The following is a 9,558-nucleotide window of genomic DNA, read 5'->3' as shown; positions in this document are numbered from 1 at the left end:
GGAGAAGCATCAGCTCTTGGTCTGTCGGTGGTGTGTCCCAGTGGAAGTCAAACACCTGGAGTTCGTGGCAGACTAGGCCAGCGCCTGTCCTAGAGCTGCAGGAGGCAGGACACTCAGCCAGGAAGGGCCAGAGGGCTTCCAGTTCATGTGTTCCAGTTCAAGATCAGGAAGTACAGAGGAATGTTTTTCCATTCTAGAGATCTCAAAGCTTGAAAGAACTAAGCTTGCTGATTTTCACTGATCTATTTCTTACGGCCTTGAAGTTTGTGCGGTCATTCCAATCTGTGTAATGGTCCAGTAGCTCCCATACAGTGACCAGCACAGTAGGGTGTTGAGATTTCTAGGCAGGTGGAAGATCTTGTCTTTATGTTTTCCAGGATTATTCTCCCTTCAAAGAGAAATTGGACAGGAGGGACTAGAGTTTTGATAACATCTTCTATGCTTTTAAATATTTGTAGTGTAGAAAAAGGGTTGGTTGGGATGGTCCTTTCTGGGTTTAAGATAATTTTTCTCATCACACTAGCAACTCTCTGTTTTTCTTCTCAAATATTATGTATTTTCTGACTCATTTATTTATCTCTGTGGCACTTTGATGTGGTCTTGAGAAAAGTTAAACACTGTCCTGTGTTTAAACACTTCACAGTGGAGTATTAAAGGCAAGTTTGTAGTTTCAAGCGCCAAATGAGAATACTTATTGCAGTGCCATCATATTACCTTGTCCTGTTTCTCTGATACCAGCAAACTTCCACATTCCTTCAGGAGACAGGGAATTAGGATTGGAACAGTGGCTGGTGTACAGAAAGTAGCCCATCTTCTCTGGCCTGTTTGACACTGGGCGATCATGGATTTCCTCCAGGGCTGTCAAGAGCGCTGTGGACAAGCCTGTGTTTATACTCCTGCAGTACAATGTGAGCAGTGGCACAGAAACGCTGCTGGGCTCCTGCCAGAGGGCCACACAAAGGCAGCCAGATCATGTCCCTGCAATGCAAATGCGATGACAGTGGCAGCAGGGGAAGTCTGGTGGCGCAGCCACCTCCTCCTCCTCTCTCCTGCTCATCCTCCCCAGTTCTGGTCCTAGGAGAGTGTACTGCTGAGGGGGAGGTTACCAGGAGTACTGGATGCAAAGGGATTTTGGTAGGCAGACTGCCTTCAGAACTCCAAGTTCATGCCCATCTGGCTCTGGGATGGGACTAGTTACATGCCAGGATTCCTACTGACCCTGCAGTTCAGGTGTCTTTGGGGTCTGGCTGGTGGCCAGAGTGGGCAGGACCGTTCCCTCATGAGGCCCCAACACAACTTTCAACAAAACCTCTCTTCTCTGTGCCCGAATGAGGGGACTGGCAGGAGCCGGAGGAGGAGCCCCAGGAGGGCAGTGCGGAGTCCTCAGTGAGGGGAAGGGCCCTTGGAGAAGTTCCATCTCCAGCGGGAGCAAGGGCGGCTCCTCCAGCAAGGATCCCAGCCGGGCACCCTGAGCACGAGGTACAGCACTCCTGGGGAACAGGGAGATTGGAAAGAGGGAGAGGAGGGAACTGGAAAAGAGCTGAGCAGCTAGGAGAGGAAAGGGATAAAGAGAGCAGAGAAATGAGGATGGAGGGGCTTGGAAGAACAGCTCCCACTGCCTGCAGGGAAAATAAGATTCATTGGGAGGCTCAGATATGCAGAAAGTAGGAAGAATTGGTGCTATGGGGAGCAGAAGGAGAATTTACTGTACAGCTGATGGCTTGATGAGATTCTGAGTATGCAATGACTGAGTGGTTTGAGTGGGAAGAGCCATCTTTTGTGGACAATTCTGACACGCATTTTTCTTTACATTTTTACTTTGCCTACATTTTTTTTTGTCTGGTTCCCACGTGTCTCCAGAATTTATCAACATGCAGTTGTATTCTTCTACATTGCTGATCTTCTCCTAAGCCATGAAGTTGGAAAACTGTCCATAAACAACTTTCAAAACCATAATTTTCCTTCCTGAAATCAGCAAATAAGGGATTCACTGTGTCTCAGTCCATCAGGTTTCCCATCTGTTCAGAAGGATGTGGTTACTTCTGTGAAATGAATACTTTTCAAAATTTATTTTTGGAGGAGGGGAGTACTTGTGTGTGGTTTGGGAAAAAGATATAAGAGATGGTGCCCTCTTCTGAAGGGATGGTTAGACCTGCTCTTTAGCATGTGACAAAGCTCAAATATGGTTTGTTTTCTTGGACTTGAATGCCTTTGGATCCCAGATGCTCAAGGATAAAGGTTTACTTGTTTGTTTGTTTGTTTGTTGCTCGTTTTCTGAGTGAAGTTTTATTTATTTATATTTGTGCAAAAAGCTCTATTCTACTGGGTGGCATGTCAGACTATTTCTTTTGGCACCTATTTTAAAAAATAGGTGCTTTTACTGTGCAGCTGAAGTGGTATTGCTTGAGGTCCCGTTGTAGTAAACCCCACGGGAGTAATGGTTCACTACAAAATGAAGATTGAATAGTACTTGGCTTTTAAAATTTCATGCATATGGAATTCCATTTTCATGGCTCTCACATGGGCCAGCACGCTTGGATTTACTGATTTATTTTTTGCATTTTAATTCATATTGGAAAGTTAGTTATGTAGGGTATTAAGTTCCAGCTGTCCTTATTTTGATACATGATTATTTACTGCTTGATTAAGGAATCTCATCCAGAATAACACCGTATATGTCATGGCAGAGTACTTTCTATACAAAATGTAATTTTACAGTATTTCCCTACTGACATTCCTCCTAAGGCTTGTTTGGTATTTGGAAGACACGCTGAGGACATTCCCAAGCTGGCCAGTACAGCTGTGGATTAAGCCTTATCCTGTCATCATCAAACACACACAAACCACACACCACACACAGGACAGATCTCCATCCAGGGGCTGGCTCCAAGCCAGGCCTAACTCACTAGGTAGGATCTGCTCAAGAAGAGAAGCCAGAGCTGGAAGCAGCAGGCACAAGGATGGATCTCAGCCATCCCTGGGAACGTGCACACGGTCAGGCTCATGGGGCTCTCCCATGTCCTCGGGACACCGGCAGTGCCGTGGGAGAGAACAAGTCCCTGCAATTCATCCTGCAGTTTCTCTGCTGTGGAGCCAGTCTGGTGATGGCAGCACGAGACTCTTCTGTCACCTCTCTGGTAAATACAAACGAGGCAGCAACACAACACAGCCTTGGTGTCCCGCTGGAAGAGCAGTGGGGACTCTGCAGAGTGGTTGTGCTCCCCACTCCTCTGCCCTTCAGATGTCTGGCCTGTCCCCAGGAGCTCTTCACTCCTCTCAGGTGATGGGCTGACCCCACGCTGGCAGGAAAATGTTACACCCACCTCTGCCTGAGCTTTTCTTGGCCACCTGCTGCTAAAATCAGCCTGCTGATGTCTCACCTTCCGGAGCAACACTTCAAGATCTTCATTTTCATTCAGAAGGTGTAATTTTATGTTTTGAGTTTGGCTGTGAGAGAATGCTGCTGTTTGATATTTCCCTACAGAAAGAAATTTTAAGCTTTTAGGCTTAGGATATAGGGTGGAGAAAGTATCTACCTTTTTTTTTTTCGTGCTTATGCCAATAATTATCTGGGAATGTAAATAACTACATTAATGAGGCTTATTGGAAGTATTTTATTAGGGAATGTGAAAGTCATTTATTTTTCAGTACAAAAGTGTAAATGACCCTTCTTACATTTGCATTGGAAACCATAAAAGTTAATTTCTATGCATACAAAAGCATTTTTGTCCCTCACAGTAGCCAAAGCACTTTAGTAAGTCATTGTAGTTTGAAATAGTGCTGTCATTTAGTACTGTAATTTTTTCCTCCACAGCCTAACATTCCCAAATTCTTTCATAAAAGACAGTATATGTTTTTGTGAATGTAAAATTAAAGCATGAGTGATGTTCTGTGGGTAGAATCCCCCTTTTGGCAGCTGGCAGGAGAATGAATAGGCATCATTACTACTAAATGGAAAATTTCCTTTACCTGAGTAGCCAGCTGGTTTAACTAGCAGTAGGACATTTGTTTTAGAACTCTCAGGTGTTAAATTCTGTGGGTCCTGTACATGCCAGCAGTAAGATACTGATGGGCACTGTAGAAAGACATACAAATAAGGAATTGATTAACTTGGGGTGTTTTCATAGGTCTTCAAAATAATCAATGATTTACGTCACCTTATTAAATCCAGTGTGTTCATTTTGAATGAAGAAGACTAACAGATCAAGCCAAATGTTACAGGATATATTTTCAGTTTGCTCCAGTTCTGTTTGCTGCTATTTGCATTCATAAATCAAGCTTTTTGAAGTTTCACAGACAAAATCTCTGGAAAATCTCAGTGGGTTTGGCTCTTCAGAATGGTGACGTTTCAGCTGGTGATGTCATGATGGATTTTTATTACAGAGAACTTTCTTCTAAAGGAATGCATCTGGCATAAGTATAGGGCTATGGGAATTATTCAAAATTAGTAGTTGTGTAAAGATAACAATCAGAAGAGTAGGAATGCTGGATGAAGGCATGAGAAGAAGGCCCTTTGAGGAAGGTGGAGAAAGAAGGGGTAGGTACACTCCTCACAGAGAGGTGTGTCATGGCAAAATGGAAACAGAACATGACTAGAAGACAGAAACCTAACACTAGATTTTTATTCCCTATTAAAAGAGGGTAGGGAATTGTTATGTGAGGATTGCAGAAAATCCACAGGAGGAAACCTCCTGGCAAGGACTAGTTGCAGAAACATACCCCTCTGAGGTCTAGTGCCATCTTTATCTACACTATCGTTTCTGTTGTTTATCACCAATAGTTAGTAAATGTGTCAAATTCACGTGGAACAGAACCAGTTTCCTTGGTCCTAAAGTAGTAATTTTAAAATCCTTCTCATTTCTAACAGCAACAACAAAAACAACAGAGGCTGGGAATAATTAAAGTGCTTCCCTTTCGTGGATGCTCACATAAATAGCACACAGAGTCCAAGTCCCACAGTAACCACAATTGTCACATGCACTGGACAACAGCAGGTGTCTGTGTGTTTTTCCTTAAGGCCTGAATCAACTGAGAAGTAGTGCCCTGTTGAGCAGCACACTGCTTTTCTCTGGACAATTCCATGTGTGAATTATTTCACTATTATTGCACTGTTTCCCTGTGCACCAGGTTTCAAAAGCAGCAATTTTATGTATAGGGTATTTAAGCGCCATTAAGGCCTGCTCAGATTTGCTGGGATTACACATAAAATCCCTGCCATGGATGCAGAGAATACTCAGCTTCTCCCTCCAAAAGGCTAGTCATGCCTTCACATATGAGGAGATGTTTATTGAGTGCGATGATAACAGCGACCATATTGCTGCACTCCCACATTGACGCAAATGTTGGCAAAAGCTACCGTGCCAGCTGCCCACTTTACACACTCTAGTGGCACCTTTTCTCTTCCTCAAATCCATAAATTGCCATTATCATGCCATTAATGCTCAAACATTGGCAGGTTTTTTTCTGCCTCACATATTTCTCAGAAAATAAAAGATGGAGTTGGATACACAGGAGTCTGTAAAACCAGACCAAACCCAGCAGTTAAGAATTGATCCATGCCAGAAAATACCCTGGAGTCCTCTGTGGGAATATTATTGTAGAGAACCAAGGATTAGTGCAGAGATTGAGGAGATTAATCCTTAATTAAAATGGGCACTTGTACACCGTACATACAGCAGACAAGTATTCTTTTGGCTGTAGTGGAGCAGAAGTCTTCCTGCAGCTACACAGGGCATATATCCCATCCTTCCCAAGGAGTGGCTTCCTGCAGTGGCTGCTGGCGGATGCATTGCTTAGGTCAGTACAGGAACACACAGCTACAGAAGCCTCCTCACGGCACGGTGCTTCTCTGTGACAAGATGAGGTGACTTCCATAATCACCATTTATGTCTGAACTGTACACGGGGGTTTTGCCCTTCTGTTCTCGAACTCTGCTGCTCCAGCCCATAGTGGTGTGTTCACTATCAAGTCAAAACCTGGGAGCTGCATTTCCCGCTTGAGTACACAAAACTGGAGGTGATGATCATTTCTGTTAATTTTTCATCTTTAGAAGTATGTATTTTGGATCTAAGATAGTCTCTGCCTGCTGGCCTCCAAAATAAGCTGCAAAGGCATATTCAAGGCTTGAAGTTGTGTCCCTTTTCACTTCTAAGTATGTTGACATAATTTTCTAATGCAGTGACCTTTCTCATATTTAAAAACCAAATAAATCAACCTAATTTGGTGTGTACAATTTCTGTGATTGCACAATAATTTTTCTCTGTTCATGAGGGATTTTATACCCTGTACACTTGTGTTGAACAAGAGGCATGTAAAGATCAAACTGTCATTTACTGACCATTGAAACATGAGGAAAAAATCTGCAGCGATTTAGGTACACCCTTTCAGAACTCAGTGGTCACTTCAAGTATTTTGAAATAGAAACAGGGAATATAAAAATATATCTAAATGATGTGCAAACATCTTTCCAAAATGGCTCCAGTACTGTTCTTGTCTGGAGTTTGTATAAAGTCAAGAGGGATTCACTGTTTAAATGTTTTCAAAACTCCTCATGTTGTAATCCCCTGTTATCCAATATTTTATTATTCTCAGTAGGGCTTTTACCAGAGAGATGAAACCTGAGTAGGCCATAATTAATGCTGCAGTTCTCCTTGCATATTCACAGCTGTGTGGAACTAGTTACTCTTAAGTGGAAACCTGGAGGGTGTCTACATTGTGATGATGTTTGCCAGTGTCCCCTTCTGACCCAGTCAGTGCTTTGGTGTAATGATATTTTTGGGATATGTTTGATAGCTTGGAAGCAAAGTCTAGAAATAGACAACCACGTGTACATCTCTTAAAGCATCAGGGCTTCTGCTGATCAGAATCTTTGATAACTTTCTTCCTTTACTTTAATCAGAGTTTGCTGCACTTAAAGCATTCCTCAGGGATCACTGCCAAACTATTTGTTTGTAGTTTCAGGGCATATTAGTTTTAAATTACTTGAGATGGTGTCATAACAGGTATAAAGTAATTATTCTAATATATGATTACTTAATAATTAATAATTATTATTGATAAAATAATAACAATCGGCTGTTGAAGGACAGTGCCATCAAGTTCCATGTGTCTTTTTAGAAAGAAAATGTCTCTTTTTAGAAAGAAAATGTCCATGTCTCTTCTCAGCTGGTCCACTGAGGCTATTTGGGCTGAGTCCCTCTGTTTGAATTCTTGTGTTGAAGTCAGTGAACTTCCTTCTTGGTATCACTCTGAGAAGAAAGAACATAACCTCTGTCTTAGGCAACTTCATAAGAGACTTCATCCTTACAGTTTTCCTTACTCTCTACTCCTTATTCAGAAAATACAGAGGTGGTAGATATAAATAAACAATAATTATATTTTATATGCTGTGTTATTAAGTGAGCAAATTAAAAAGGCAACTTGACAAAAGAGGGTTGAGAGGAGGAGAAGGAAAACCACGAGTTCAGTGCAGAAGGAGAAGCAAAGGGTTTGCAGAAGCACAGAAAACATGTTTCTTCAGAGTCNATGTCCTTCCTGAACTGAGGGGCCCAGAGCTGAACACAATACTCAAGGTGTGGCCTCACCAACGCAGAGTACAGGGGAAGGATCACTTCCCTGCTCCTGCTGGCCACACTGTTCTTGATGCAGGCCAGGATGCCATTGGCCTTCTTGGCCACCTGGGCACACTGCTGGCTCATGTTCAGCCTCCTGTCGATCAGCACCCCCAGGTCCCTTTCTGCCTGGCTGCTCTCCAGCCACTCTGTGCCCAGCCTGTAGCGCTGCAAGGAGTGGCTTCCTGCAGTGGCTGCTGGAGGATGCATTACTTAGGTCAGTACAGGAACACACAGCTACAGAAGCCTCCTCACGGCACGGTGCTTCTCTGTGACAAGATGAGGTGACTTCCATAATCACCATTTATGTCTGAACTGTACACGGGGGTTTTGCCCTTCTGTTCTCGAACTCTGCTGCTCCAGCCCATAGTGGTGTGTTCACTATCAAGTCAAAACCTGGGAGCTGCATTTCCCACTTGAGTACACAAAACTGGAGGTGATGATCATTTCTGTTAATTTTTCATCTTTAGAAGTATGTATTTCGGATCTAAGATAGTCTCTGCCTGCTGGCCTCCAAAATAAGCTGCAAAGGCATATTCAAGGCTTGAAGTTGTATCCCTTTTCACTTCTAAGTATGTTGACATAATTTTCTAATGCAGTGACCTTTCTCGTATTTAAAAACCAAATAAATCAACCTAATTTGGTGTGTACAATTTCTATGATTGCACAATAATTTTTCTCTGTTCATGAGGGATTTTATACCCTGTACACTTGTGTTGAACAAGAGGCATGTAAAGATCAAACTGTCATTTACTGACCATTGAAACATGAGGAAAAAACCTGCAGCGATTTAGGTACACCCTTTCAGAACTCAGTGGTCACTTCAAGTATTTTGAAATAGAAACAGGGAATATAAAAATATATCTAAATGATGTGCAAACATCTTTCCAAAATGGCTCCAGTACTGTTCTTGTCTGGAGTTTGTGTAAAGTCAAGAGGGATTCACTGTTTGAATGTTTTCAAAACTCCTCATGTTGTAATCCCCTGTTATCCAATATTTTATTATTCTCAGTAGGGCTTTTACCAGAGAGATGAAACCTGAGTAGGCCATAATTAAAGCTTTCTGCAGTTCTCCTTGCATATTCACAGCTGTGTGGAACTAGTTACTCTTAAGTGGAAACCTGGAGGGTGTCTACATTGTGATGATGTTTGCCAGTGTCCCCTTCTGACCCAGTCAGTGCTTTGGTGCAATGATATTTTTGGGATATGTTTGATAGCTTAGAAGCAAAGTCTAGAAATAGACAACCACGTGTACATCTCTTAAAGCATCAGGGCTTCTGCTGATCAGAATCTTTGATAACTTTCTTCCTTTACTTTAATCAGAGTTTGCTGCACTTAAAGCATTCCTTAGGGATCACTGCCAAACTATTTGTTTGTAGTTTCAGGGCATATTAGTTTTAAATTACTTGAGATGGTGTCATAACAGGTATAAAGTAATTATTCTAATATATGATTACTTAATAATTAATAATTATTATTGATAAAATAATAACAATCGGCTGTTGAAGGACAGTGCCATCAAGTTCCATGTGTCTTTTTAGAAAGAAAATGTCTCTTTTTAGAAAGAAAATGTCCATGTCTCTTCTCAGCTGGTCCACTGAGGCTATTTGGGCTGAGTCCCTCTGTTTGAATTCTTGTGTTGAAGTCAGTGAACTTCCTTCTTGGTATCACTCTGAGAAGAAAGAACATAACCTCTGTCTTAGGCAACTTCATAAGAGACTTCATCCTTACAGTTTTCCTTACTCTCTACTCCTTATTTAGAAAATACAGAGGTGGTAGATATAAATAAACAATAATTATATTTTATATGCTGTGTTATTAAGTGAGCAAATTAAAAAGGCAACTTGACAAAAGAGGGTTGAGAGGAGGAGAAGGAAAACCACGAGTTCAGTGCAGAAGGAGAAGCAAAGGGTTTGCAGAAGCACAGAAAACATGTTTCTTCAGAGTC

The 9,558-nt window shown here is 42.1% G+C and overlaps 1 protein-coding gene across 1 annotated transcript in view; it reads left to right on the top strand.

Annotated features, from left to right (window-relative positions):
• The first annotated feature begins 1,148 nt into the window (after positions 1–1,148).
• PHYHIPL (phytanoyl-CoA 2-hydroxylase interacting protein like) overlaps positions 1,149–9,558 on the top strand; it is a 61,194-nt gene continuing 52,784 nt past the window's right edge. The window contains exon 1 of the mRNA XM_027898264.1: positions 1,149–1,479. The gene's annotated coding sequence lies outside the window, so the exon portion shown is untranslated. The remainder of the gene's footprint in view (positions 1,480–9,558) is intronic.

Source organism: Empidonax traillii, unplaced genomic scaffold (genome assembly GCF_003031625.1).
Source record: "Empidonax traillii isolate 1590-97213 ecotype Southwest subspecies unplaced genomic scaffold, ASM303162v1 scaffold588:size748185, whole genome shotgun sequence".
Taxonomy (NCBI): domain Eukaryota; kingdom Metazoa; phylum Chordata; class Aves; order Passeriformes; family Tyrannidae; genus Empidonax; species Empidonax traillii.
This window is presented reverse-complemented; position numbering and strand designations above follow the sequence as displayed.